Raw genomic sequence first — 14,572 nt, 5'->3', positions numbered from 1 at the left:
CCTCTCTAACCTCTCTCCCTTGGTGACCCTGATGTCCCCCTGCTTCGCTACCAGACAGGGGTACATTGATTCACAACAGCCTAAGAGGTGTCATTATAGATCACCATCGATGTTGAACAGCTCATGTTGTTGATGTTAACTTGTATCCCCTTTTCCCAGATTGAGCTAAGGGAGGAGGGAGGGGGGGGGTCGATCGGGAAAGGGTGGTTCTACTGTCTCAGAGGTTGAGGCTATTTTCTGACGGCAGACTCAACGAGGTAGAACCTGACATAGCACCTGTCATACCAGGAGACAATTGTGGCATACTTAAGGGGCGATCAGCCTTACACTTTTGGCAGTTGATAGTACCCTCTTATAACCCTTTTATGACAGGTTATAATCCTTTTAAAACCCTGTTATGAAGCCTGCCATGCTTCATATCCCCCCATAAATTGTGTATCATTATCATAGCTATAGCTTTGACTGACACACACATAGTGCCCGCCTACAGAGATCAACCACAATATTTTCTATGTATAGAATCACTATGCAGTAATGAGTTTTGCATCCACATGATTGAGAGTGGAACAGTTGGTGCGACAAATAATATTTTGTACAGACAAGATGTCATCCCTTCCTCTGGCAGTGTGTGTAAAAGCAAATTAAAGGATAAAGAAAAGCTCATCACTATAGGTCTTATCATGCTTGAGAGTTCTTACAGCGAGACACGCCAGCATCCCAGAAACAGGACTGACATACTGTCATTTAAGTGAAGTCCTGCGCCACTGCTTGAATGTCATTCAGCTCTTGGTTCTGTTTCAGCCCAGCATTTGGTCAGTCAGTGGGAGATAGTGTACAAAATAGCACCGGGATTCAAGCATTTAATCATTGTATTTCTCTCCATTGCCCAATATGTTTCTGAAATAACGTTTAAAACATGATTTTTTATAAATTGACACAGTAATTTATTGATATCCGGCTGTGCACCGAGGAGACCTATTTGTGTAACTATTCCCGCTGAGCCACTCTCTCATAACTAAAACATTAAATACAGATGAATATTAGGACCTGCCAAGATAACAGTTAACATATGTCTATATTATAAACAGAATGTCTATAAACCCACCATTATGCCATTGAATGCATTATATATTACATATTTTGACTAATAATATAAATGTTTATCCTGAGATATACCCACTAGTCTACCCTATCTGCCCCACAGACGAGAGGGGAAAACACACATTAAAAAACATTTTGAGAAAGAGGACAGCAAAGTCGAACTCCACTTCCCCTGGGACATGCATTCACTCTGTTTAGTTGGTTGGTTGATAAGTTGGACGTCTGTGTGATTGCTCCTTTGCTATACTGTAAGAGTGATTTCTAGTCTGATATACAGTCAGATATGTGCTGTATCATTGTGTCTAGTCCTTTGAAGACTCTGCATCACCTGAGACGTGTATTCAATCTGTTATAGGTTAGTTGATAAGTTGTTTGTTTAATCGTTCATTTTCTACCCACAAAAGTGATCAGATAATACAGGGACAGTAGGTGCGTTAGGTCCATTTGGAGTAATTTAATCACCTGAGACATGTATCCAATCTGTTATGTTGGTTGATGAGTTGTCTGTTTAATTGTTCATTTTCTACCCATGCAGTAAGAGTGATTACCAGTATGATACAGGTGCTCAGAGTGTGTTCTTCCAGGATAAGATGGATGTCTGGTCCATTTTGAGAACAGTTCATTTTTCATCTGCATATGATGCGACTATTCTAACTGTCCATCCATGCGTAATCCGCCTCACACACAAATAAATAACTTCCTACTTTGACAGGAAAACATTTGATGTGTCTTTGATGAAAAAGTAAAAAGTCAAATTTAGTTGTTATAAAAGGCATGGGTATGGTATGGGCCCTGATCAAAAGTATTGCACTACATAGGGATTAGGGTGCCATTAGGGATGCATCCTGAGTCTGGCACAGGAAATTACATGTTCCTCCTCTCCCTCATTACAGCGTCAGCGACATCAGACGTAGGAAACCTGAATGTGTATCACGCTGCTAGCTTAATTACCCATCTTAATTAATGTGTCCTTTACTCTAAAGACATCTGGGCCAGAGTGACACTGAAATGAGAACTGTAAATTAAAATGCTGCTGCTATTCTATTCTCACCTAGCAAGGCTGTGGTGGGAAAGGACATTGGAGTGAAGTGTGGCCATGATATTTTATTCTGCATCATAATGATGAGTGATGCACACTGGACACTTTGACTAGATTGGTTTGAAATTAGAAGATTGTATTCAGCATGTAAATGCTGGGGCCTCCCGAGTTGCGCAGCGGTCTAAAGCACTGTATCGCAGTGCTAGAGGCATCACTACAGACCCGGGTTCGATCCCGGGCTGTATCACAACCGGCCGTGATCAGGAGTTCCATAGTGCGGCGTACAATTGGCCCAGCGTCGTCCGTGTTAGGGGAGGGTTTGGCCGGGGGGCTTTACTTGGCTCATCGCGCTCTAGCGACTCCTTGTGGTGGGCCATGCGCCTGCAGGCTGACCTCAGTCGTCAGTTGAACCGTGTTTCCTCCGACCCTTTGGCAGGTGTTAAGAAGCGTGGTTTGGCGGGTCATGTTTTGGAGGACGCATGACTCAACATTCGCCTCCCGAGACCATTGGGAAGAAAAAGGGGGTAAAAATATTAAATAATAAAGATAGAATGGATATAGGAAGATGTACTGTCATGATCAGTGGAATGACATGATTTTGACCTTATTGTCTGTAGGAACATGTCAAATTATATTTTCTTTCTTTTGTCAGGTCATAGGCCTGAAAGAAGAACTGTTCCTCCCTACCGTTAGGCTAAGCTCAAACGCTACATCCCAAACCGAGTACTCCGTTCTGCCACCTCTGATGTCTTGGCCCTCCCACCCAGCGTACTCCGTTCTGCCACCTCTGATGTCTTGGCCCTCCCACCCAGCGTACTCCGTTCTGCCACCTCTGATGTCTTGGCCCTCCCACCCAGCGTACTCCGTTCTGCCACCTCTGATGTCTTGGCCCTCCCACCCAGCTTCCCCCTCAAGCTAGGACACTGACTTTGCTGATAGCTACTTTATTGAGGAAAAATGTACTTACTATGACTGAGATATGTGGCTGTCCCACCTAGCAGTGGCGAACCCCCCCTTCAGCGCCCCCCACCACCATTCTGCACTAACTGTAATTTTTATTCAGACATTTAGAACACAGACAACTAATCATAACATTTAAAATTATATAAATATAAAAATATATTACAAAAATAAGACTCATAAATATCAAACAGAAGTACCAAAGACAAATAGAAACAAATGTGTTGATTTGGCACTCGAGCATCAATACATTACCCATCGCCCAACACTGTCAACCAAGAGTCAAGACTAAACCAACATGTTCCATCTCGGACTTCTGAGTGGGAGACCTTCCTAGGCAGTAGCCTGCCTAGCTCACAAACTAGAATCAGGGCGCCCACTCCGACAAGGTTAATTGACCCACAGTCCCACGCAGTGACATGATATCATTGAAGTGACGTGCAAATGAGTGATAGAAAACCGATCGCGCCAATGTCACCATTCCAATTTTTTGGGTGAGGGCGCCCTGTGCCGCCTATACCTTTATCTGTCACCTAGCTATCTTAAGATAAATGCAGTGACTATGTCGCTCTGGATAAGAGTGTCTGCTAAATGACTAAAATGTTAAATGTAAATGGGTATGCATGGGGCTAATGTACGCCACACACTACACAGAGGCCTGGCAGTGGTAACAGATGAATAACTCCAATGCACTGGTTTCTTCCCATCCTCAGTAGGACCATATGCCTGTGATAGTGGAGAGCATGGCAGTATGTGAAGGGAGACATTTGAGAAAGATTATACGACAATGAATGGTTGCAGAGCTCTGACAGCATCCATGGTAATAGGCCAACCAATCTAAACTTGTAAAGTGATGACATATGTGCTTTGTTAGCTTGCCTCTTTACTTTGGTGTGTGTGCTCGTGTGTGTGCAGTGTTTGGTAGGTTACTTTCTAAATGTAATCCGTTACAGTGACCTGTCCAAAATGTTGGATTACCCAAACTCAGTAACGTAATCCGATTACTTTCCCTTAAAGAGGTGTAGGTTAACGTTTGTCATGAATCTTATTCTGGAGGCAGCTCTGCAGAGTGGGCACTGCCACAGTGGGCACTGCCACAAAGTCATAAAATCCTAACCTGCTAACCCTCAGAAATTTTTACAATACAGACAATTTTGACTTTGCAGCTGGCCCATCAAGCAGAAATCGCTGAGTTCTGCATCGAGGACAAAACTCATCCCAATAGACATCAACCTGGTTAAGAGGCATTAGAAGACAAAACATGTATATACCAATTGAGGGACATATTGCAGGATAAATCAATGTTAGAGTTTACATAGCTGACCATAAATGGATGTTGCATTTTAATTTATGGGTTGGTTATGTAGGCTTCTTCTAAACCATTACGTTCTACTACAGATAATATGATTAGATTAATCTTTACATAAAAATAAAAATGTCCGATTTCCAGTCATCCCAATTAATTTAATAACCCTTGATCTTCAAGAATAGGACTTGGAAATATAGATTAGCCAAATTGTTTTACCTGAGCATAACCTAAAAACTAAGGACTCACTTGCCTACTCTGTTGTTTATGATTTTGTTGACATGGAGGACTGATTGGGCTCATTGCGTCGAGTTGAGAAATAAATGCAGCTCTCGGAATGGCATGCTTTGAGCACTACCGAAAAGTGCTATTTGCATTTGAATAATTAATGCCATTATGCTACATTTGCTATAGGCCTTTTGTTTACATTTTGGTTGGTGACACTTTGATATCTTGATAATAGCTGTTTAAGTATCAAAAATGATCGAGTGTGAGCATGTATCCCTTAGGCTTATGGGCTTTTTGGTTTTATAAGCACAAATTAGATTGAGCAATAAAATCCCCTCTTGTGGACTCTTAAATTAAACTTGTTTTTGACCGTATGGAGCACAATACCACGGGGAGTTTAGAAGGTAGGAACTCGGTCAAACTTTTATTCCATAGGCTGGGATCCACACTATGCAGCTGTTGCAAGAGCGTATTTTTCACCGGCTGTCCGCTGGGGTGTATTCATTATGCTGGTTCTGTTGCAAAACATTTCATAGAGGGGAATTTCACGCTGGGGGAATCTGGGCTTGTTTTCATCATGTCTGAGGCATTTCTAGGTCAGTGAGATGTGCTTCACATGTAATTGCCCAGGAGGAAGGCAAGTTTGGGCTTCGTACACTGAATGATACACCCTATGATGGCTTCCGGTCACAGGAGGTTGGTGGCACCTTATTTGGGGAGGACGGGCTCGAGGTAATGGCTGGAGCGGAATAAATGGAATAGTAGCAAATACATCAAACACAAGCCAGTGTATTGATAGGGGGGGCGAGATCTGAAAATAAATGTAGTCCTGCTTTGTGGCATTCCGTGAAGGCTCTATGTTATACTGATCGCACTATATGTAGATATGAATTTCCTTGTTCGATAGAGCCACTGGACATCTTTCAGCGATTCATTGCTAAATATATAAGCTGACACATTTTTTCCAGTCTCTGAAAACCTAGAACTTGTTTGGGCTGGTGCTTCATGCTCTGGACACTAACATAATCCTTTGGGCAAAACTGAAAGAACTGACCAGACCGCACTGGGTTAAAGTGATTGATATCATCAACACGAATTCAACAATGGAGCATTTTCTATGTTCTATTAGCTATATGGTGACATTCAAACAGAATATAGTGAAGCGAATTCAAAACAAAGAGTTGGATTTAGCTAGAAGCTCAGCTACAGCCGATGCCAGCACCAAGAGGGCAGATGACAAATACGGTGGCTAGCTAAGTAAGATATTTTTCCTGCAAGCCACCTTGCTATCTAACTTTAGTTCATCTACTGAAACCCATATTGTGAATTCCTGGTTAACACACTACTTTCTGTTTGCTAATTTAAGTAGCTAGGTAGCTAGATAATCTAGCTAAATTAGCTAAACAACTACAGGTAGCCATATCTATGACTATAAATAGAAGAGGTTTTATAATAGGAGATCTATTATATCTCCATTATAAAACCTCTTCTTTTGTCATAGATATGGCTACATCTAACCACCTGTAACCCCACAACACAAACACTATCCAATCCATGTTTATGTCACGCTTAGTGTAAATGTAGTTATCTTAGCTATCACATTCATCATTGCTACCAACCAGTGGCGACCCATCATTCAGGGCCTGTTTTGCATATTATTTTGGCATTAATATGTGTCACATTTTAGTTTGCAAACAATGTAAAAAAAAATATCATCGAGTTAATAAAGCTGCATCCAAACTTGGTCTCTTTTTTGCTTTCTTAAGGCAGCTCCAAAATGCAGGTGTTTCAGGCTAGCTCAGAGCGTAGGGGTTGGTAATGTTCTCTAGTTGTGCCGTGATTGGCTCAGTGTTCTGTCACTCATGGGGACACTACGTCACTGCAAAATCTAAGGGTAGAGCTCGAAAACTCAAGCCCCTTGGGTGCTGGCATAGAGTTACATTAGAAGTGCCCATCCAAGAAGGCTCCGTCATTGGCCACAGATAAAATTATGTAAAATCACATTAAATCTACAGTAGCTTTGATTGGACTGATCATACCAACATCATACTTTGTAAATCTTAGCTAGCAAACTGGCAGTCATCATCATGAATCAAGTCGACAATCTAATGGCAAATTATTTTCAATCCTTGTCATATGAAGAGAAATAATGAAGAGAAATTATAGATAAAACGTATCGTGCTCATCAGCCATTGGACATAAACATTACACAACAAGTTGGAAATCGCAAATTCAACAATGAGTGGTTTGGAAAGAATCAGTGGCTAACTGCAAGCATTGCAAAGCCATCACTAGCCTGCTACTCAGTGGAGTGGGTGTGTGGTCCCAAATCTGGGTTTAACGGTGTCTTATCAACAACTTACATCCCTACATCAAACATGTCTAACAAAACAAAGGTATAAACAAGAAAATACATATACATATATATACACATACAGTACCAGTCAAAAGTTTGGACACACTTACTCATCCAAGGGGTTTTCTCTATTTTTACTATTTTCTGCATTGTATAATCATGTAGTAACACAAAAAAAGATATACAGTATCTTTTGTAGAATCTTAAAGTGCACTTCCTTCAATGTATTATGTATGCAATATTTGTAAGGCATCAACCAAGCTTTTTTCCAGACAATGTCAGGAATAAGCATGTTCCAGAAAAAAATTGGTTCCGTGAATGGAAAATGTGTCTTATGTATTTATTACAACAAGATTTTTCAAGTAAGCCCATGCCTTCCAAGTTGGGTTCTGGACAAGCTCTGTGGTCATCACCAAAGCTAAGATGAGTTTTCATTAGTGTAGTTAGACCAGTGGGAAATTCTTTGATCACAGAAATAAACTCTTAAGTTATTGGAAACTCATTAAATGTTATAAATTGTTCATATGAAAGAATATTACCACTGTTGTCGAAAACATCAAGAACAACGTCAATATTCCTCTCATGCTAGCTAGGGTAGAACAATTACTTATTCCTTACAATTATGTCTGAATTATTGCACAAGCTTTATGTGGGGAAAAGTTGTATTTTCCAGGACATTAAAGCCTGTTGGTGAAACCTAGCCAATTTAGCGGGTAATCTTTCAAGAATATAATTACATTTCAGTAAAAATTGAAGACCTAACTTATTAAACACAATGTTTGGAATTAAATACCAATTGATCTTGAAAGTGTTATTTACATCAACAAAATCCAACACTTCCAGGCCTCCGTCAGATATTTTATTTGAGAGGACTGACTTTATAAGGTTGTGAGAATAATTTTTCCAGATGAAGTCAAGAAAGGTCTTGTGTATCTCTTTACAGATAGAGGGATTTACAAATAAAGATAATGAGGGGTACACAAAGCGACAGTCCCTCTGCCTTGGACAGAAGCACTCTCCCAAGTATAGATAGATCCATTTGTAGCAAAATATGAAATATATTCTTGGTTTTCTTAATGTTAGGAGAGAAATTCATATGCTGTCTGACTAAGTGTTTTTTTTTATAGATGTATTCCTATTAACACAGTCCTTTACAAGAATATTTTACATTTCTTTATCATCAGAGTCATATAAGCATAAGATTTCACATTTAGAAATGTTCCTTTTTAATCCAGATGCAATAGAGAATGCAGTGATAGCATTAAGGGCATGGGCGACCTGGTCTTTGTTTTTTAAAGAGTAGTATCGTCAGCCAGTTGGGAAATTTAGATTTCTCTGTTAAAAATGGATAAGCCATGCAGATTTGCATTATTCAGAATATCTAAGGTTTGAAGTTTCACTACCAAAATGAATAAAAAGTGCATAATTGGGCATCCCTGTTGTACACTTCTGTTGATACTGAATATTTTGGATGTATTAAGGTTTACTGTCACAGAACTATTTATATCTTTGTAAAACATGCAAATGACTTTGATAAAAATGTTCACAGAAACCAAAAAGTTTAAGAGGCTGAAAGAGAAATTCAGGTTCAATTGTGTCAAAGGCTTTACAGAAGTGCCAAAATAAAACAATTGTGTCAAAGGCTTTACAGAAGTCCCAAAATAAAACAATTGTGTCATAGGCTTTACAGAAGTCCCAAAATAAAACAATTGTGTCAAAGGCTTTACAGAAGTCCCAAAATAAAACAATTGTGTCAAAGGCTTTACAGAAGTCCCAAAATAAAACAATTGCATCTGAATAATCCAAAAGGTCCAAGACTAAACTAATGTTGGAATTTATGTGACGGCCCTTCATTAATCCTGTTTGAGTCTAATTTATGATGGCATCTATTCCTTTCTTTAATATTTTGGCATAAACCAGAGCAATCAATTTGTAATCCATATTTAATAAAGTAATTGGTCTCCAATTATCAGGCTTCAGAATCAGTGAAATAAGGCCCTGTTTCATAGAGGAGACCATTTCACCATGTTCAATGCAATCTTGAAACATATTAAAAATAGCATATTCTAGTATCTCCCAAAACTGTCTATAGAATTCAACTGACAGGCCATATGGGCCAGGGGATTTCCCTTTTTTCATTGAATTCAGAGCCACTCTAATTTCTTCGATTGACACAGGTGAATTGCAAACTGAGTGGAAATTGTCCTCAATTACAGGGACATAATTCTGAATGTGGCAAATGTAGCTTTCACAACCATCTTCCTGAAATTGTGAGTTGTAAAGGTTTTCATAAAAGGAATTGACAAATGTTGATATTGTAATGGATCTTTGCATAACACATTCATTTTGAGTGCCGTTATAGATTTTCTTCTGTAGTTTCTCTTTTCAAGTGTAAAGAAATAACTGGTGTCTTTCTCCTTCTTCAATCCATTTTGCTATTGATCTGACAAAGGCACCCTTTGCCAGATCTGTGTAAAACTGTTCTAATTCTAGTTTAAGTTTCTAAAGAAAGATAATCTGTCTTGTTCATCCAATCTTTTTCTCTAAGGTGCTTCAGCTCTTTGCCACATTTACTGGCTACAACTCTGACTTAATATTTGAAGAATTTCCAACTACTTCCATGACCCAAGATCTTTTGTTGCAAAAATGTCTTTGGCTAACGATTTGACGTTTCCAATGAAAATAGGATATATAAGAAGTGTGTTGTTTAATTTCCAATATCCTTGAATACCTTTCGATTTTTTGCAGCTTGTGAATTAATGGATATCGAATGATGATCAGAAAAGGGATCCAACTGATGATCTACATTTATAACAAATTGCAACAAAATGGGGGAAATTAGGAATGGATTAAGTTTTGATGGTCAAGATATAACCCTTTGCATCCGGATTGAAATAACGCCAGGCATCATCAACAGAGAGATCATTGCATAATGGTGTAATGATATTTCTATTTTGAGAGCTTTGAGAGGAAATAGATAAGCAGAGTCAGCAAGTGTTTCGTTAAAATCCCCTGAGAGAATTATTATTAGCATTTGTTGCATAAATCCTGTAATTTTCTGGTAAATTGGGCAAAAGGGTCTTATTTGGAGCATGTGAGTTATGTCCATACACATTACAGATGATGTTGATGTTGTCAAGTTGATGTTGTCAAGTTTAACAGTTACAATGACCCATCTCCCATACTGTGCAGATGTGGATTCTAGAATGTCACCTTTAAACTTGTGGATAAGCGTCAAAACACCAGCAGAATGGTTTAATCCATGATTGAGATAGGCCATGTCTCCCCACTGTGACTTCCAAAATGTCAAGTCACTTTCACACAAATTAGTTTCCAGGAGGACAAAATCTGCGTTACTGCGTTAACAATATACAAATAAGGCTTTCTTTTTTGTAAGATCTCTCAAACCTGTAGCATTCAGCGAGTTGTAATCAAACTCCCGCATAAAAAAGAAAGACACAAACTAGACAGATGTAGTAATGTGAACAATAAAACAAACGGTAAATCTTGAGATGGTTACTCCGACAGAAAACTACGCTCAGCTGAGGTAGCGGTGGTTAACAGTATAACAAATCCTTTCTTTTCTTTTGTTGGTTGGCAAGTGTTCATAAATTGTAGTTCGAACGACACATTTACTCGTGGCAGTACAGTAAACCTACTCTTGGCAGTACTCACAGTTCAAGTGTGGTTCATGTAATGTCACCAGAGTTAACCAGTAATCTTTCATCCTTCTTTCTTCCCTTGAACACAGCCTTCTTTACCTCTTGTCGAGCCTTCTTTATAAGTGGCCACAGTTCCTCCCTGGCAGTCTGATCATGCGGTATCAGAGCCTCTGATGCGGAGCTTCTCATCCAGAAATGTATTCCCGTTGGCCATTTTCCAGATGATGTCCCTGTAGTGGCGCATAATGAAGCACAGTGTTACGTGGGTGTACTGGATGCGAAGTCAGGTCAGAGCAGAGTATAGTAACAAGCGCACTTTAATAACGTTCCACATATAAAGCACTAAAAACATACAATGTGCTCAAAAACCGGAACATAGAAAATAAAGCGCGTAACTAAACCACATAACATCCAAACAATTACACACAAAGACATGATGTGAATGATGTGAAACAGAGGGCTAAATACATGTAGATGATTAGGGGGAATGAAAACCAGGTGTGTATGGAACAAGACAAGACATATGAAAAAGGGAGCGGCGATGGCTAGAAAGCCGGTGACGTCTATCGCAGAACGCCACCCGAACAAGGAGAGGAGCCGACTTCGGCGGAAGTTGTGACACACAGGATGACATTGCGAGGGGTCCATCAGATCTTCATTTCCCAAGTCGATGTACCACGTCGATAACGTCTCTTAGCTTGTCTTTGATGCACGGAGCCACCTTTCCCAGGATATTGATGACGGCTTCCCTAATGTCCTCTCCCTCTACCTCTCTTACACCTTGGATTTTCAGATTCCACCTTTGAGAGTACCATTGAAGTTCAGCTACATTCTCACAAAGCTCATTATTTTGGGATTGCAGTTTCTTCAGCTCGTTCTCTAGGAACATTATATTTTCCTTGTTCTCACTCACAACCGTGTGAAGCTGACGGACAGTCTCTGACAAATTATCGATCTGTTTCTTCCATTGCCCGCTCTATGATGGACACTTTGGAGAACGTGGCATCTTGTTTAGTAGTCAGGTGCTGGATTGCAGAGAGAAGTTCAGACATGGAAATGTCCTCTTTCACACAAGAGGTTGCAAGGATCTCGTCCTGGTCTGTTTTGTTCTTTCTGTTGCTTGAGCTTGCAGCATCTTGTTTATCCATGCTGCTCTGGCTCTTGTCATAGCTAGCTAGCACGCCTGCTGTCTTCTGTGAGGCTTGGATATTCCGTTTTCTATTGTCTTTCTGTCGTGTTCTTCCCATTCAACTTGACAAAAACGAACTCTAAACTTGCCAACTGTAGCTTAAACAAGTTATTGTTAGTATTAGCTTTCAATGTAGCAAGAAACTAGACTGTTAACCACCTAACCCGCAAAGTTAATTGGACAAGCGAGAAAACACTCCCTCACACAGCGACACCATCTTGGCCTCCTCGGGCGTCTTTCACGAGGTCCAACCTGAAGATCACTGACGTCATCATGATTAAACCTTCTTTTTTTCCCAAGTTCCCATTTGTCTTGAAAGCACCGTAAATCCAGAGAATGCCAGACTTTGGCCATGAAGGACCGCCGCGCCACCTTCCTTTTCAAGTGAGCACAACAAGGTGATTCCAAAATCGTCTTGTGTGCTGCTGCATAAATGTTGTAATATGCCAGTGAGATATATATACTGTAGCTAAGAATGTATTAAATGTATGTTGTGATGCCTGTTTTAGAAAAGTGTACATTAATCATTGAATATTGTCCGCTTAATGCCCCTTTATTTATCCTACGGTTCTGACTTGGTGTACAGGGAAAATACTGTAAGAACGGCCCATATTCTGAATTCTGTCGCTGTACATTTCAGAAGTGCTGAACAAACAGTTATATTGACTACGTCCGTCCTAGCTCGCTCATTCTCAATCGGAATTACAGATTCCCTCTTATCCGCTTGTCGTCTACTTATGCCATAGTTTGTACATCTCAATTGTCAGTAGAAACCACATTTGTTTAAGAAAGTCAGCCATATCAGCATATTTTCTTAAAGGCATTAACTGAGTCTGAATGAACTGTTTCGCTGATAGCCAGGTGTAGCAGAGGTCAGGTGTTGGGACTCTGCTGATGAGACAGCTTTATGTAGAAAAAAAACTATGGTATCACATCACTTCTCCGCTGTCGTCGAAATGGATTACACATCAAGTCAGCCTGAAAATCCCTCTGATAATCTTTGGTCACCATAAGCATCATTTTTGATAGCCACAAGTCACTGGCAGCATCGGGGTAAATCTGTGGTAGGTAGAACGGTGAAATAACAAATGTTCATGCTTATTTGTAATTAGCACAGCCAGTCACAGAACATCACACGGGCATGACAACAAACGTTAGTGAAAAACAAACATTTTCAAAAAAATCGTGCCCACAGAAGTTCTGAGATTACTGTGTTGTTCGTTTGAAGTAAACAACGCCATTATCCAAGTTTGTGGGCACGCCCCATCTACCTAGCAGGGCGGTGTCTGCATTCACTATGAATGCTGGACTTTGTGGTTCACTATGAGCAGCTGAATACAAAGAAAGTCGAAACTTCCCTATTCTACCAGTGAAATGAAAATGCACTCGTTCTAGCTCATGGTTTGGATAATTTTGATGTTTATGACAAAAACAATGTTGTTAATGTTGTATACTGTAGTAATGACTATATTTCGTGGCACAGCCAGGGTAAAATTTCCCTTTAAACGTAAGCAATCTGAATAAATCTGTGGGGGACCTACCTGAATTTGCTGTTATCCCTTTGGTTCTTAAATTGTAAATGGTTTCCGTAACTACTACACCCTTGGCCAGAAAAACAATGATTGATAGTCAGCCTAAACTTCTTAAATTTGACCACTACTGGTTTAAAATACACATAGACCTACATTTGTGACCAGCCATCCACAACAACTACAATCAGTAAGGCGCAAATAGCTAAATGAGAGAGCAGCAGTGTGATTCACGTCAATGCGCTGTAGCCTAGATATCAATAATCAACTTGGACTCTGGAGTAGATGTGACATTGGAAATTCAGGACACTCCAATTAGTATGATACGTTTCGTGTGGTACGTATTTGTGGATGTCCATCATCCATTTCATATGATATGTTACAAATTACCATTCATATATGTTACGAATTGCAATTCGTACAATATGTTATAAATAAACCACGCATCAGGCCTCCACAGTCCAGAACTTCCGGCGACAGTTCCCAGTCCAGAGCTTCCGGCTACAGTTCCCAGTCCAGAGCTTCCGGCGACGTTTCACAGTCCGGAACCTCCAACGACGGTCCACGGTCCGGAACCTCCTGAGACGGTCTACGGCCCGGAACCTCCTGAGACGGTCTATGGTGTCTCCAGCAACGGCCCGGAACCTCCAGCGACGGTCCAGAGTCTCCAGCAACGGTCGGCGGTCCAGAGTCTCCAGCGACGGTCTGCGGTCCAGAACCTCTAGCAACGGTCAGCGGTCCAGAGCCTTCAGCAAGGGTTCACGGTCCGGAGCTTCCGGCGACGATTCCCGCATCAGAGCCGCCATGGAGGATGGCGTATCTGCTAGCGGAGTGGGTACTTCGCCCCGCACCGGAGCCGCCCCCGGCGGTAGATGCCCACCCGGACCGTCCCCTATTGAGTCAGGTTTTGCGGTCTGAGTCCGCACCTTTGGGATGGGTACTGTCACGCCCTGACCATAGAGAGCTGTTTATTCTCTATGTTGGTTGGGGCGTGATAGTGTCTAGGGTGGGTCATCTAGGTGAATTGTATGGTGGCCGATATGGTTCCCAATCAGAGGCAGCTGTTTATCGTTGTCTCTGATTGGGGATCATATTTAGGTAGCCATTTCCTCATTGTGCTTTGTGGGATCTTGTCTACAGAGAGTTGCCCGTGTGCACACCAGTAGCTTCATGTTTTGTTTGTGCTTGTTCGTTTGTTTGGT

Source organism: Salvelinus fontinalis, chromosome 16 (genome assembly GCF_029448725.1).
Source record: "Salvelinus fontinalis isolate EN_2023a chromosome 16, ASM2944872v1, whole genome shotgun sequence".
NCBI classification, from domain to species: Eukaryota; Metazoa; Chordata; class Actinopteri; order Salmoniformes; family Salmonidae; genus Salvelinus; species Salvelinus fontinalis.
This window is presented reverse-complemented; position numbering follows the sequence as displayed.